Genomic DNA, 13,142 nt, shown 5'->3' with positions numbered 1-13,142 from the left:
TTTCATTGCCTAAAACTTTTCTGAAGAGGCTCCATTTTTATTTTATGAATAAGCAATACACTTTAAAGATACTGATATTTATAATTTGCAAAACAATGCAGGAAAATGCTTAATTTTTGTGTGTGTATGTGTGTGCTTGTGTGTTTACGTATGCCTATTGATGTGTGTGTATTTATTGTGCATGGTTAACTGGCGCTCATACGCATGTACATGTGGAAGCTAGAAGACCAATGTCTGATGTTTCTTTCAATGCTCTCTACATTATTTCTTAAGACAGGGTCTCTCACTGAATCTGGAGCTTGCCACTTCAGCTAGACTTGGTGGTCCACAAGTCCAAGGGATCCTATCTCCACCTCCTGCCTCTATACACCTAGCACTAGGATTACAATGTACATTGCCATGCCCAGTTACTTTTTGTTGTTGTTGTTTGTTTACTTGGTTTTTTTTTTGAGTCAGGGTCTTACTATATAGACCAGGCTAGCTTCAAACTTGAGGATATCTGCCTGCTGGGATTAAAGGTGTGCTCCTGACTTCATGCCCAGTTCTTTTATGTGGATTCTGGGGATTGAACCCAAGTCCTCGTGCTTGGACACAAGTACTTTACTGACAAAACCATCTCCTTAGCTTGGAAAACTTTAGTTTTCTGCAATAGAGGATAGGTTGAAGAAATTTATAGCACATACCATGAAACAAAAGAATGAAATCTTAGAGTAATATTAGTATTTAGCATATATTGATAAATGCTATAAATAAATTATAACTATCAAGTATAATATAACCATGAAAATGTTTAACTTATAAGTGAATTTCCACTTATAAATGAAAGTATAAATATAGCAAAAAAATGTTAATAATGATTATATTTAGGTAAAGAGAATGCACGTATTTTGGTTTCAATCTTTGCATTTTCAGTAATTTAATGTTTTTTTTTTTGGTTTTTCGAGACAGGGTTTCTCTGTAGCTTTGGCAGTAATTTAATTTTTAACAGATTTGTTGATGTATAACTTACATTCAGTAAAATCCATTCACTGATAACCAAAATAAACTACTTGAAAATGCAACAAGATGAATGAATCCCAAAGGTAAATACACTTGGCTGTATCTGGAATGATCTACAATCCAGAAATGGAGGGAGGAAGACAACATGCCCTTAATCTGGATCTTGAGGAGGGATGACACACCTTTAACCTGGGCCATACTTTCTGCTGGAAGCCTATATAAGGACAATGGAGAAGGAAAACTTCTACTTGCCCTTGCCTTGCCTTGTTAGTACATCCATTTACTGGCACTGGAACCTACTTCTTCGGGATTGCACCATATTCAGAAGACCAGCTGAGACATGCAGCCTCAACGGACTGAGGAACTATTAGATTCTTTAACTTCCCATTCATAGCTAGCCTAGTCATTGTTGGACTACAGCCTGTTACACATACACACACACACACACACACACACACACACACACACACACACACACACACTTCATTTCATAAGTTCTGTGACTGTAGAGAACCCTGACTAATACAGTTTTGGTACCAGGAGTGGGGTATTGCTGTGATAGGCCTGACCACATTTCTGTTTGGAGGAATTTGGACTTTGGTACTTTGGGTAAGGACAGCAGCAGAATGCTTTAAGTGTTGCTAAATGGGATATACTAGTAGGAGCATGGACGATTTGAATTGTTTGGGCCTGGTTCAAGAGGTTTCAGAGGAGACGAATTTTAATATGTGTCCTAGAGACTAGTCTTATGATATTTTGATGAAGAATATGGCTGACTTTTGCCCTTGTCTGAAGAGACTGTCTAAGGCTAAAGTGAAAAGATTTGGATTAATTCTGTTGGCAGAGGAAACCTCAGAACAACCTAGTATAGACTCTGTTATATGGTTATTAGTGTTAACTCTAATGAAGATTTACAATGAAAAGGAATAAGCTGAGAAGGGAAAATGCAAAACATAAAATTTGAGGAGAAAAGGGGCACCAGGAAGTGGAATGGAGCTAAACCCTGTGTTCAAGATAAATAGATTAATCAATAGAATAAAGGGAGTAATGACCTCAGGACAAGATTCCACCCAGCTAAGTTTCCAACTTGTCAAAAGGAATTAAAGAAAAGCTTAGAGCCTGGTATGGTGATACATGCTTTTATCCTAGCATTCCAGAGGCTGACAGATCTCTGAGCTTGAGGCCGACCGGGTCTACAGATCTAGTTCCTGGACAACCAAGTGTAGTCAGTGAAGGACACCATGGAAAACAGAAAGCTGGTGAAGATGTAATTGAATGAGGGGGCCATGTTCTAGTGCCAGCAAGCCGCAGAACTTGGCAACTTCTGCCACATGGATCTGGCTTTAGAGTTAAGGATAGAAGAAAGGGGTTATAGAATCTTCCTTCATGACTAAGGAAAGCCTTTGAGGTCAAGCATGTGTCAGGGCTGTCACTGGACGGAGGCCTGGAGAGGCCATTGTGCGAAACTGTGAAGGTGAAGCCTAGATTGCCTTGGAGACCCCAAGATGTTGGAGATGTCAGAGTCCAGGGATACCTGTGGAGGAGAGCTGCTAACAGGGAGTGGAACCAGCCCAAGAGAAAGAAGTGTGTTGTAGTCTACAAAGCTGAAAGGTGTTGGAGATCTGAGGAGTGTTTTGACATCAGACATGGAGATGCAGAATTTGGAGTATGCCCAGCTGATTTTCGGTATTACTTTGGTCCAGTATTTTTCTCACTATGCTCCCTGCCCTATGTTTTGAAATGGTAATGCTTATCCTGTGCCATTCTATATTGGAAGTATGTGGTCTGCCTTTTAATTTTGATTTTTCTCTTTATGGTTAAGAGAGTGCGTGAGTATTAGAAGAGACTTTGAACTTTAGCCTTTTAAATAAGTTCGAGACTGTTATAGGCTATGGGGACCTTTGAAGTTGAACTGAAAGCATTTTTACATTATGATGTGGATACAAGTCTTTGGGGTCCAGAGAGTGAAATGTGGTAATTTGAAAGAAAATGGTCCACAAAAGGAATGACACTATTAGGAGGTATGGCTTTGTTGGAGTAGGTGTGACCTTGTTAGAGGAAGTGTGTCACTGTGGAGGTGGGTGTTGAGGTCTCTTTCGCTCATGCTACACTCAGTGGTACACAGTTTGCTTCCTGTTGCCTGGGAATCAAGATGTATAACTCTCAGCTCCTCCTCCAGCACCATGTCTGCCTGGAACCTGCCATGTCCCACCATGATGATAATGAGCTAAACCTCTGATATTAAATGTTTTCCTTTGTAAGAGTTGATGTAGTCATGGTGTCTCTCTCTCCACAGCAATAGAAACCCTGACTCAGACAACATCCCTGAGGACAAAACCATGAGGGCAGAGTGATGTTGAGCAATTTATAATTATAATCAAAATACAAATATTCTCCAACTTATAATATTCCCATTTAGAATTTTGAATTTTTCAAGATATAAGGCAATTTGAATTCCATAGAAACTGTAATTCAAATTTCTTTGATTTTTCTGGGTCTAATATGGACTCTGATAGTCTCTTGTGATGTGAGGCAGTGGCAAGGAGCCTCAGTCTCCCGTCACAAAGATAAACGCCTGGCTCCTCCCAGTGTACCGCACTCTCTAGTGCTTACCAGACTGTGTATTTTAAATGTGTTTTCAACTTACAACAGGACTTATGGAGATATAACTTCGTCATAAATCAAGGGGCTCACGTGCAGAATATTTCCTTTGCCCAAAACGTTCACCGGATGCTTTTCCTGTCAATCACGTCCCCACACTCACTGTTCTTACTCTCTGCCTTCAGGGATGTCATGTAAGCAAAAACAACTCAATGTAGCCTATTGTTTCTGGCTTCTGCGACTTAGCATTACATGACTTTAGGATTCATTCATCTCGTTGCATTTTCAAGTAATTCATTTTGTGTTTTAATAAGGAGTGTTCTGTAGACTGGATTGATCATGCGTTTGGTTTTGTTTTCATTGTTGCTAAGGCTGCTCTAACAGTCACCAACAAGATCGCCTAATCTACACAAATGTATCATCTAATGGTTCTGAAGGCTAGAAGGCCCCCAGCAGGGTTTGATTTTACTGAGGGTTGAAAGGAAAGGATCGCTCCCAGGTTTCTTTTTGCTTTGTTTTTTTTTTTTTTTTTGGCTGGAGAATGGCTGCCTTCATCATCACACAGCCTTCTTCCAACTATCTCTGTTTGTGCCTGTATCCAGATATCTCTTTTATGAGACACAAGGGCCCCTGCCTTCAATCTGAGTTTGTCTTACCTGATTCCTTCTGAATTCCCAAAATAGGTCACATATTGTAGTCCTAGATTTTAGCACGTTAGTGTGTTAACAGGTCAAGGGGAACAATTCTCCTCATTCTAAAAACTACTATAGGGGGCTGGAGAGATGGCTTAGAGGTTAAGATGCCTGCTCTTCCAAAGGTCCTGAGTTCAATTCCCAGCAACCACATGGTGGCTCACAACCATCTGTAATGGAGTCTGGTGCCCTCTTCTGGCCTTCAGGCATACACACAGACAGAACATTGTATACATAATAAATAAACAAATAAATAAATATGTATAAAAAAACTACTATAAACATTTGTGTATGTCAGTCTCTGTATAGTCATTTATTTTTATTTCTCTTGGGTTAATAGAAGAATTCCTGATCTTTTTTAAAATATATTATGACATATAACAAATCAACTTATATATCACATCACAAAAATTTTTGTCTTCTAATAGTTTTATAATTTAAGTTTATAGACTGTTTATAGGCCTGTGGTCTATTGAGTTAATGTTTCTACACTATATAAAGTAATCTTCCCCTTTTCAAATTTCAACAATAGTTTTTATTCTGGAAAGTTGACATGTAAGCACTAGATTTTCTAAATAAAACAAAAACAGAAACAACTTTAAAAGCAAAGTTTTTTTTTAAGATAAAAAAATGAAATCCCATGGTATAAGAAATAAAAAGGGCTGTAAATGAGAACTGAGTGTATGAGCCAACCCTGTCTCTGCCTGGCATCACATTCTGCAGAACAAGGAGCTTTGTTGTATACATCTGGGCTTAGCTACCACATGTGCACAGGTGGGGAGCTGTGCAGCCACTGAAAGGAGCTTACTGTGGGACTTTGGAATGGGCACACTTTAAAGAGGGGGGATGTCATACACTAACCCAAGGAACTGGAACGGAACCTTGAGTTTGTCCCCTGAGAAGTTGAAACAGTCTTGACCCTGAAGGCTGAGCTGATGTTAACACACCACACACACACGCACACACACATAGTGTGAAAAAGTCCAATGTAAGGCTGGTCTCTTATACAATTCTTTGAATTCTGGGCAGAGTTATGTGAAACTGGAAAGCAATTTCTGTGAGATTCATAAAGGAAAAACCAACTTTATTAAAGTAAAACCACTAATAAAAATTTGTAAGGCAAGGCTGAATCCATTAACCCTGTCACAAACTTGTGTTATGTTGCGCGGCAGACACTCTGGGCGTGGACATGGACTGTGGTGACCCAGGTTGTGTGCTGTGATGACCCTCCCTCATAGACCATTTACCATCAGCAGAAACCTCAGACACTGCAGCCGCAGGGGAGCGGAGATCAAAGTCCTCACTATTGACACAACAGTAACGTGCTGTAAACAATAAATGGGGAAAACAATTGGCATCTTAGAAGAAAGACTTGAAATCCTAAAGGGAAAAAGTACGATACTACCGAAAAAGTAACAGGCATTTGGGGAAAATATTGAGAAAGGTAATCCACGCTATATTATGAAGACAGCCCCCCGGAGAAACAAAGAGGCGGAAACAGTGGCAGTGTAGAGGGGGCTTGGAGAACTAAGAGCTCTGCTAGGATGCGGCCTCTGAGCAGTAGATGGCAGATGGGGTCTGATACAGGTCAGGGGATTCTTTTATCTTCCCAGATCAGAAAGAAAACCACACAGAGGAAAGTCGTAGGAAGGCATTTGGGGCAGCAAAATAATTTACAAAGATGCAGAGATTCCCAATCAGGCAGGGGACACTTTTCCTGATTAAATCTTTCTTACACTAAGAAAGAAATAGGACATTTGGATTTTCATACGTTAGTGATCACAGTGCTGGCGAGGTAGAGCCAGCCCTCTCTGAAGGGTGAGTTCCGAGGCCAATGGCAGACCTTGCCTCACTAAACAGGGTAGATGGTACCTGAGCTTGTCCTCTGGCCTCCACAAGAATGCACACACATGTGCACAAGTATCCCACCACCACAGACATCTGTCCCCAACTAAATATACAGATAAATGCAAAAGGAATATCAAATGGGAGGGTTTTTTTTATTTAATGTATGCCCTGAAAGATTTTTTTTATTTAGCTAGAGAATTAGAATTACTAGCATGGGGATTACATGCAGAGCACACAGAACAAACACAACCATTTGGGACACTTGATACCCAGTGTCTAAGTAGAAGCAATTTTAAGTCCTTTATGGAGGATAGGCAAACCAAGAGTCAAATGGTGATGCTTAATTCTTGAACTGGAGGGAAGGAGGCTTAGCTTTCCCAAAGTGGTAGTATTTAAGTCTTCCCCAGATACTTATTTATAGTAAGCAAAGCATTTGTGGAAAAACAAAAAAAAATTATGTCAATATTTAAACTTCTCATTGTTAAGTGACACATCTGTCCTCAGCCACATCTGGGTAAGTTTATAAACGGATCTGCTAGAAGATGCAAGGACCTGATATTTTCTTTGCAATATCAACTGCAATCATAAGCTAAATGCCAAGAAGGAAGTTATCTATCTCTTTAGAGCTACTCGTGTGTCTAATTAATACAGTTCAGAGAACGTCTCAGCACACGTTCCTCTCAGAACTAATGCAGACTATGGAAGAATGAGAACAAGAGACCAGAGCCCTTAGCAAGAGACAGCTTGTTCACGAAAACACGCCTGGACTGCAAGAAGTCATAAGCAATGATGGCCGTCAACCCACCCTTCTTGCAAAACAAAGAAGGAAGAAGTGGGTCCAGTTCTGAAAAGTACATGTCTTAGCATTTTAGTTGTATGCTTCTGGGAAAGCTATTTTCTCTCCCCCATGAGCTTCCTTTCCAGGAGGATAAGGCATGCTGTTGTTCAGAACACAAAATCTGCTGGCCGCATTCTTGTGACGCTAGGTGGCCCTAGAAGGAACCGGCTTGAAGGCTGATTTCGATTGGAAAAGGGTGAAGGGAGAGAAAAAGCAGTTCTTAAACCAAATGAACGCCCTCCAAAAGTCAGCAGTAAGCTTGAAAATGTCTGGAGTTTGTTCCTGGCACGAACACATCTCCTGGCGACTTTAGGCACACACACTACTCAGCCAAAGCGGCTAGGCCTAGCTGGCAGTGCACCCAAGCAAAGCCAGGTGTGAAAGCCATTAGGGTTGGAAGTCAGGCTCTGTCTACAGGGGCTGGTGCAGAAGAACCTATGCTTTGAGGGAGGGCAGCCGAGTGCAAACGGGGTGGGCTGTCGAGTGTGCAGGAAAGCAAGGGAAAATCTGGCAGTGCTTGAAGAAAAAAGAGAATAAGGGAAATAATCAACTGGCAAAATTATATAGAATACAAGGTTAAATATGAAAAATGAAAGAAAATGCTGAGTTTTGTTGTCGGTGGCTATTTTATTTGTTAGAAATAGAAAGATTTAAACTTTTCTTTTGACCCTTCCCCCTTTTCCATGTTGAAGAAGCCTCTCAACTAGAAGAAGCAAAATGAAGCTTTCGCTTAAGAGAGCGTAAGCAGGTTCCATCTAGAGACAGCCAGAAGCACTGAGGTTAACAGTAAAAGAGAATGAAAATTTCCCAGTTTCCTTGTAAAAGAAGACGTGGATCACTGAGTCAATAGCTTTTTTTTATTAAAGAAATGGTATTTTTATGATGCTAAACCATCTACTTTTTATTCTTTGTGTTATTGAGGTTAAAAAGCATCTTGCTGAATTTTCCTTAGTGCTTTGAAACATGCTTCTGGCAATTTTGTTTGATTGGATGTAAGCCTCAGTGGGAACAGAGGCTTTTCTTAGTGCTGTATGGTTTGTGATTCCTACAAAAGATCAGTTTATCTTAAGGGTTATCAACCCCAAATCTATCTGATGTTTTCAGACAGGTAATTCTTTGCCATGAGAAGTCATTTGGCGCATGGTAGAATGTTAGGGACTTTACCACCTAGACACCAACAGCAACCCTACCACCAGCAGCTATGAGGACCAAAAGTGTCTCCACACACTGACAAACATCTTATGGGTGGCAAGGTCTTTCCCAGTTACCAACCACTGGTTTATTTTGATGTTACTTATAGATAAGATAAACTACTTAAAATTTACTACCTGAACCCTAGTAGAGTTATATGACTGTCTGTGACCCTAGCTGAGATCTGCTTGAGCTCTGTAACAAGAACTTGCCTACCCCAAAGAGAAAGACAATAAAAATGTATTTACCTTCTGATTACAGAATAAGCTAGGGTTATTGTTTAATAAACGTCCTCATCAGGCTCTAACAAAGTAAGGGTGTTGGAATATACAAATAAAGGACGCCATGCCTTCAGCAACCTAAAAAACGCTATGTTGATGATGGTGGTGGACAAGAAGGGGAACAGAAGAAGCGGGGAGAGAGAGGGGAGAGCAGAGAGGATTTCCAGGCCTGGTTCTCACTCAGCACCAGCTCAGAGCTTGTGAACAGGGAGGGTGGAGCCAAAAAGAGCAGTCATGGCAGATAAAAGGATTTAACTGGGTTTTCATCAAAATTGACCTTGTCTGGTTCCAAGTTTTTCCAGGTCTTCACTTTTTAAATACACACGGCCATCTTTTGGTACCAGTTAATACTGACTTGGCTTGGTGAGGAGTCCACACCCATCAGACAAATAGGATATAGAAAAGGAGGTGAATGAAAATAAATAAATAAATAGAAAAGAACACGACTGCTCCTAGCTGTGGTCGAGGAGAAAGTTCATTGTAGACATGTGGGAGAGCACAGCCAGAGGCAGGGGCATCTGGAAGAGTCCAGAGTGGACATGACCCTGAGCCAAGTGAGGAGACTACTTGTTTACGACACTCAATGAACAGTAAGCAGGCAGATGTTGATGAGCGTCTTTGCTGTGAACGCTGGAAAGGTCACGAGGTAACCACTGCCTTCCACTGCAGAGAGACAATAGAAGACTAGCAAAGGATGGGTTGTCATCATGGCAGCCTTCTCTAAACCGAAACATTCTCTTGAGGCTCAGGAAGTAAACATCACATTCTGGGAAAAGCTGAAACATGGAAGATTCTGGAATGCCCATCAGCTTCATAAAAGCCCTCAACTACTGCCCAGCTACACAGAGGCAATCCCTCAGACAAGTCATGCAGAGGACTCCAGGGATGCAGCTCCTAGTCAGCACCTGTGTTGGGGTGGGCTTTTTGGTGATGCTTTTGAGTCCTCTGTGTTCTGGTAAGCCACTCCTCACACATAACTGCTGTTCACAATCACATAAAAACCCATTGGTTCACCAAGTTGGGCGTTGGAATAACCATTGCTTTTGCCAGTTTTGTGTTCCTTATCTGGGGTGAATAGAGAGAGAGAGAGAGAGAGAGAGAGAGAGAGAGAGAGAGAGAGAGAGAGAGAGAGAGACAGAGAGAGAGAGACAGAGAGAGAGAGAGAGAGAGAGAGAGAGAGAGAGAGAGAGAGAGAGAGAGAGAGTATGTGTTGCATATCCTCAGGAAAAGTTTTTCACACAACACCAAGGTAAATAAACTTATTTTGTTGTGTAAGATCTTTCCTGGTAAGCGCACCTCGTGGTGCTACATTGATTATTAGAAATGGCTTAAGAAGCTGAAACTAATGGGCCAGGCAATGTTTAAAAGAATACAGTTTCCGTGTAATTATTTCGGGCAAAACTAGCCGTGCAGGCGGCTGGGTGCTGGGAAAGTAGCCCGCTGCTTCTAACACAACAGAGTGGCGCCCAGCATGGTAATGAACTCCACGTAAAACCTAACAGAGCTTAATTTTAATCAGAGAAAAAAAAACAGAGTCTAACACAGCTTTTGGCTGTTAGTTGGTGGAGTACTGTAGAGAGATTTCCTGATTCGGCATCAGCAGCAGAAAAAACGCTGCGTCATTTTAAAGCGTGGCTTCCTGGGGCTGTGCTGCCAGTGCAAACTCTGGCTTTAAAACATTTCAAAGGCAGTCACTATCTGCTTGTCATGTTAGTTAAGATTTTCTAGATGTACATAGATATATTTTACATAGGCATTCTTCATATTTTTCAAAGATTATAGAATATGGCATTTTAAATGTTTTAATAACTTAGGGTTTTTCCATGACAATGAGACACTCTGCTCCTGGCAGCACCAATCTACTTCAAGAAGAAGATAGGCATCGAAGAGGATCCTTATGGAGTTTGATAGCCATTTGGGCAAGAAACTGATCTTGCCTGGACTATTGCATAAACTGGAAACAGAGAACCCGCAGAGAGAGGACTACTGAACTTGCCTAAAGGTGCGATGATCTTTCGGGGTTCCTGATTCATGAAAGAGTCTGCAAGACATTCTTCAGGACAAGCAGATAGTGACTGCCTTTGAAATTTCCTGCTTTGTGGAAATGTCTGCTGGAAACTATGGGCCTGTAGGCCGAAGATGGATGCCCCAATGGTACAGAGGAACTTTGGATGACTGTATAGGCAGTAAGATGTCTCTGTCATTTCTAGTTTTAAAAGTTGCTTACTTTTTGTTTGCTTAGGTAATATTGTATTCTTCTGGAGTCTTTGATGGAGTTGAAGAATAGATAATAGTTATAGTTTTCCATTGTTATGATAAAAGATAAAATAGATATAAATATTGTAACTGTAATTCTTGCTTGATAACTGTTTTGTTAGATGTAATTTTGCTATGTTAAAGCCTTCCTTTTTTTGTTTAAACAGAAAAAGGGGAATTGATGTGGGAGTATCATATATCAATCTGTTGATTTCATTGATTAAGCAATAAAGAAACTGCTTGGCCCTGATAGGACATAAAATTAGGTAGGCAGAGTAAACAGAACAGAATGCTGGGAGAAAGAAGCTGAGTCAGAGAGTCGCCATGATTCTCCCACTCCAGACAGACACAGGTTAAGATCTTTCCTGGTAAGCGCACCTCGTGGTACTACATAGATTATTAGAAATGGGTTAAGAGGCTGAAATTAATGGGCCAGGCAGTGTTTAAAAGAATACAGTTTCCATGTAATTATTTTGGGCAAAGCTAGCCGTGCGGGCGGCCGGGTGCCGGGAAAGTAGCCCGCCGCTCCTAACACAACATTATTTTGACATTAGTTTTATTCTTTCCATAGATCTTTCTGCCAGAGTAGACACCCGTCAGGAGCTGTGTGCTTAAAACTGAACACCACCACCAGCAGGGCTCCTGAGAGAGGGAGAATATACCTGTTTATCTCCTTTACTCTCTTCTTTTTCCTCCTCTGCTTCTTTCTTCTTCTGCTCTGGAACTCACTCTGTAGACCAGACTGGCCTTGAACTCAGAGATCTGCTTGCCTCTGCCTCCCAAGTGCTGGGATTAAAAGTGTACACCATCACCACCCGACTAGAACCTCTCTTACACCACTGATCTTAGGCAATTCTATCCCTGAACTGCTTCTGTGTAGGAATTAACAGGCACATTGCAGTTGTTTTCTAGAAAATGACCGTGAGTGCATATATTGTGTGGTATGCATGTACTTGTTATGTGTGGTGCATGCGCACACTGGACGTTTTCCTGTATAGCTCTCTACTTCATCACCTTCAGATAAGGTTTATTTAGGCTAGGCTGACTGGTAACTGTGTGAATCCTCCCGACTGCTCGCCACGGTGCTGGGTGGGTCATAACTACTTACCTTTTCTGGCTCTTTACATGAATTCTGGGGATCTGAACTCAAATCCTTATGCCTGAGACTCACCGGCACCCTTCGTAGTGTGAACCCTTAAATACAGACCCCTCATGTGGTGACCCACAAATGTAAAATTATTGTTGCTATTTCGTAGCTGTAATTTTGCTGTTATGCATTGTGATGTAAATATCTGTTTTCTGATAGTCTTAGGTGACCCCTGTGAAAGGGTCATTCAGTGCCCCCAAAGGGGTTGTGACCCACAGGTTGAGGACCACTGCTAACAAGTTATTTTAACTTGTTTCCCTGGTAGCTGACCTAAGGTGCCTTTATCATGTGTTTAATTCTATTTTCACCTCTTTTCTCTACGACTTTCTGAATTATGGAGGCCACGCCTTTCATCCTATTGCTGATATACTATAAAAATCAATTTAGCTCCAGCAGTTAAGTATATAATTTTCAAAATTCTGGCCTTCCTTTGTATCTTCAGGATAATGGACCCATTCAATCAGTGATTACTGCTGTTACAGCAAGTGGTTTAGGAGACATTAGTGAACAAGAGGCAAAAATCCTTCTTTTTGACGATTGCGTTTGGAATGAGGGGAGAGAGGTAACAAGCATAAATAATTAGTTTCTATAAAATGTTAGGAGAGTTGGAAGAATAGAGACGTGCAGAGAATTGATGGGTACGCAAAGCAGACTATATGGAGATTACAGGTATGTGCTACCACCTGGCATTAGAATTTTATTTTGGGCTTGTGCAAGCAGTAATGAGTAATAATGAAACATGACAAATGGAATATTCATGAGTCCAGTTTCAAAAGAAGAAGACACGAACTTGGGATATGTCAGAACAAGGGTGTTTCATGATAATATTAAGATTATAGGGAATGTGTTCAGAGAGGACTGAGAATTATAGCAGGAGGACTATATCAGGAGTTGGGGACATTCAGAAGTGGAGCCACCAACTGTATTATGTGCTGATACACAAACACAAAGGCCGAATAGGGTTCTCTAGATTTGTCATTCTTAGGGTGTACCTAAGGTGTTTCCTCTTTCCATTCCTGACCACAGCTTTGGAATACTAGAGATGACGTTTAGGGTCTGGGGGGAACTAGTGACAGAGATCACTACTCAGACCATGCCACACTGCTGAGGGACAGGTGCCAGGTGTTGACTGGGACTACTTGTTTTTTTAAATAAAGACATGCTCTTGCAGCCCAAGCTGACATCAAACTATGTAATTGTCTCTGCCTTGAACTACTCCCTGATCACCTGTCTCCACGACCTGAGTGCTGGAATTATGGGCATATAACACCATGCCCAGCTCTGACTGG

Source organism: Microtus pennsylvanicus, chromosome 10, assembly GCF_037038515.1.
Source record: "Microtus pennsylvanicus isolate mMicPen1 chromosome 10, mMicPen1.hap1, whole genome shotgun sequence".
NCBI lineage: Eukaryota > Metazoa > Chordata > Mammalia > Rodentia > Cricetidae > Microtus > Microtus pennsylvanicus.
This window is presented reverse-complemented; position numbering follows the sequence as displayed.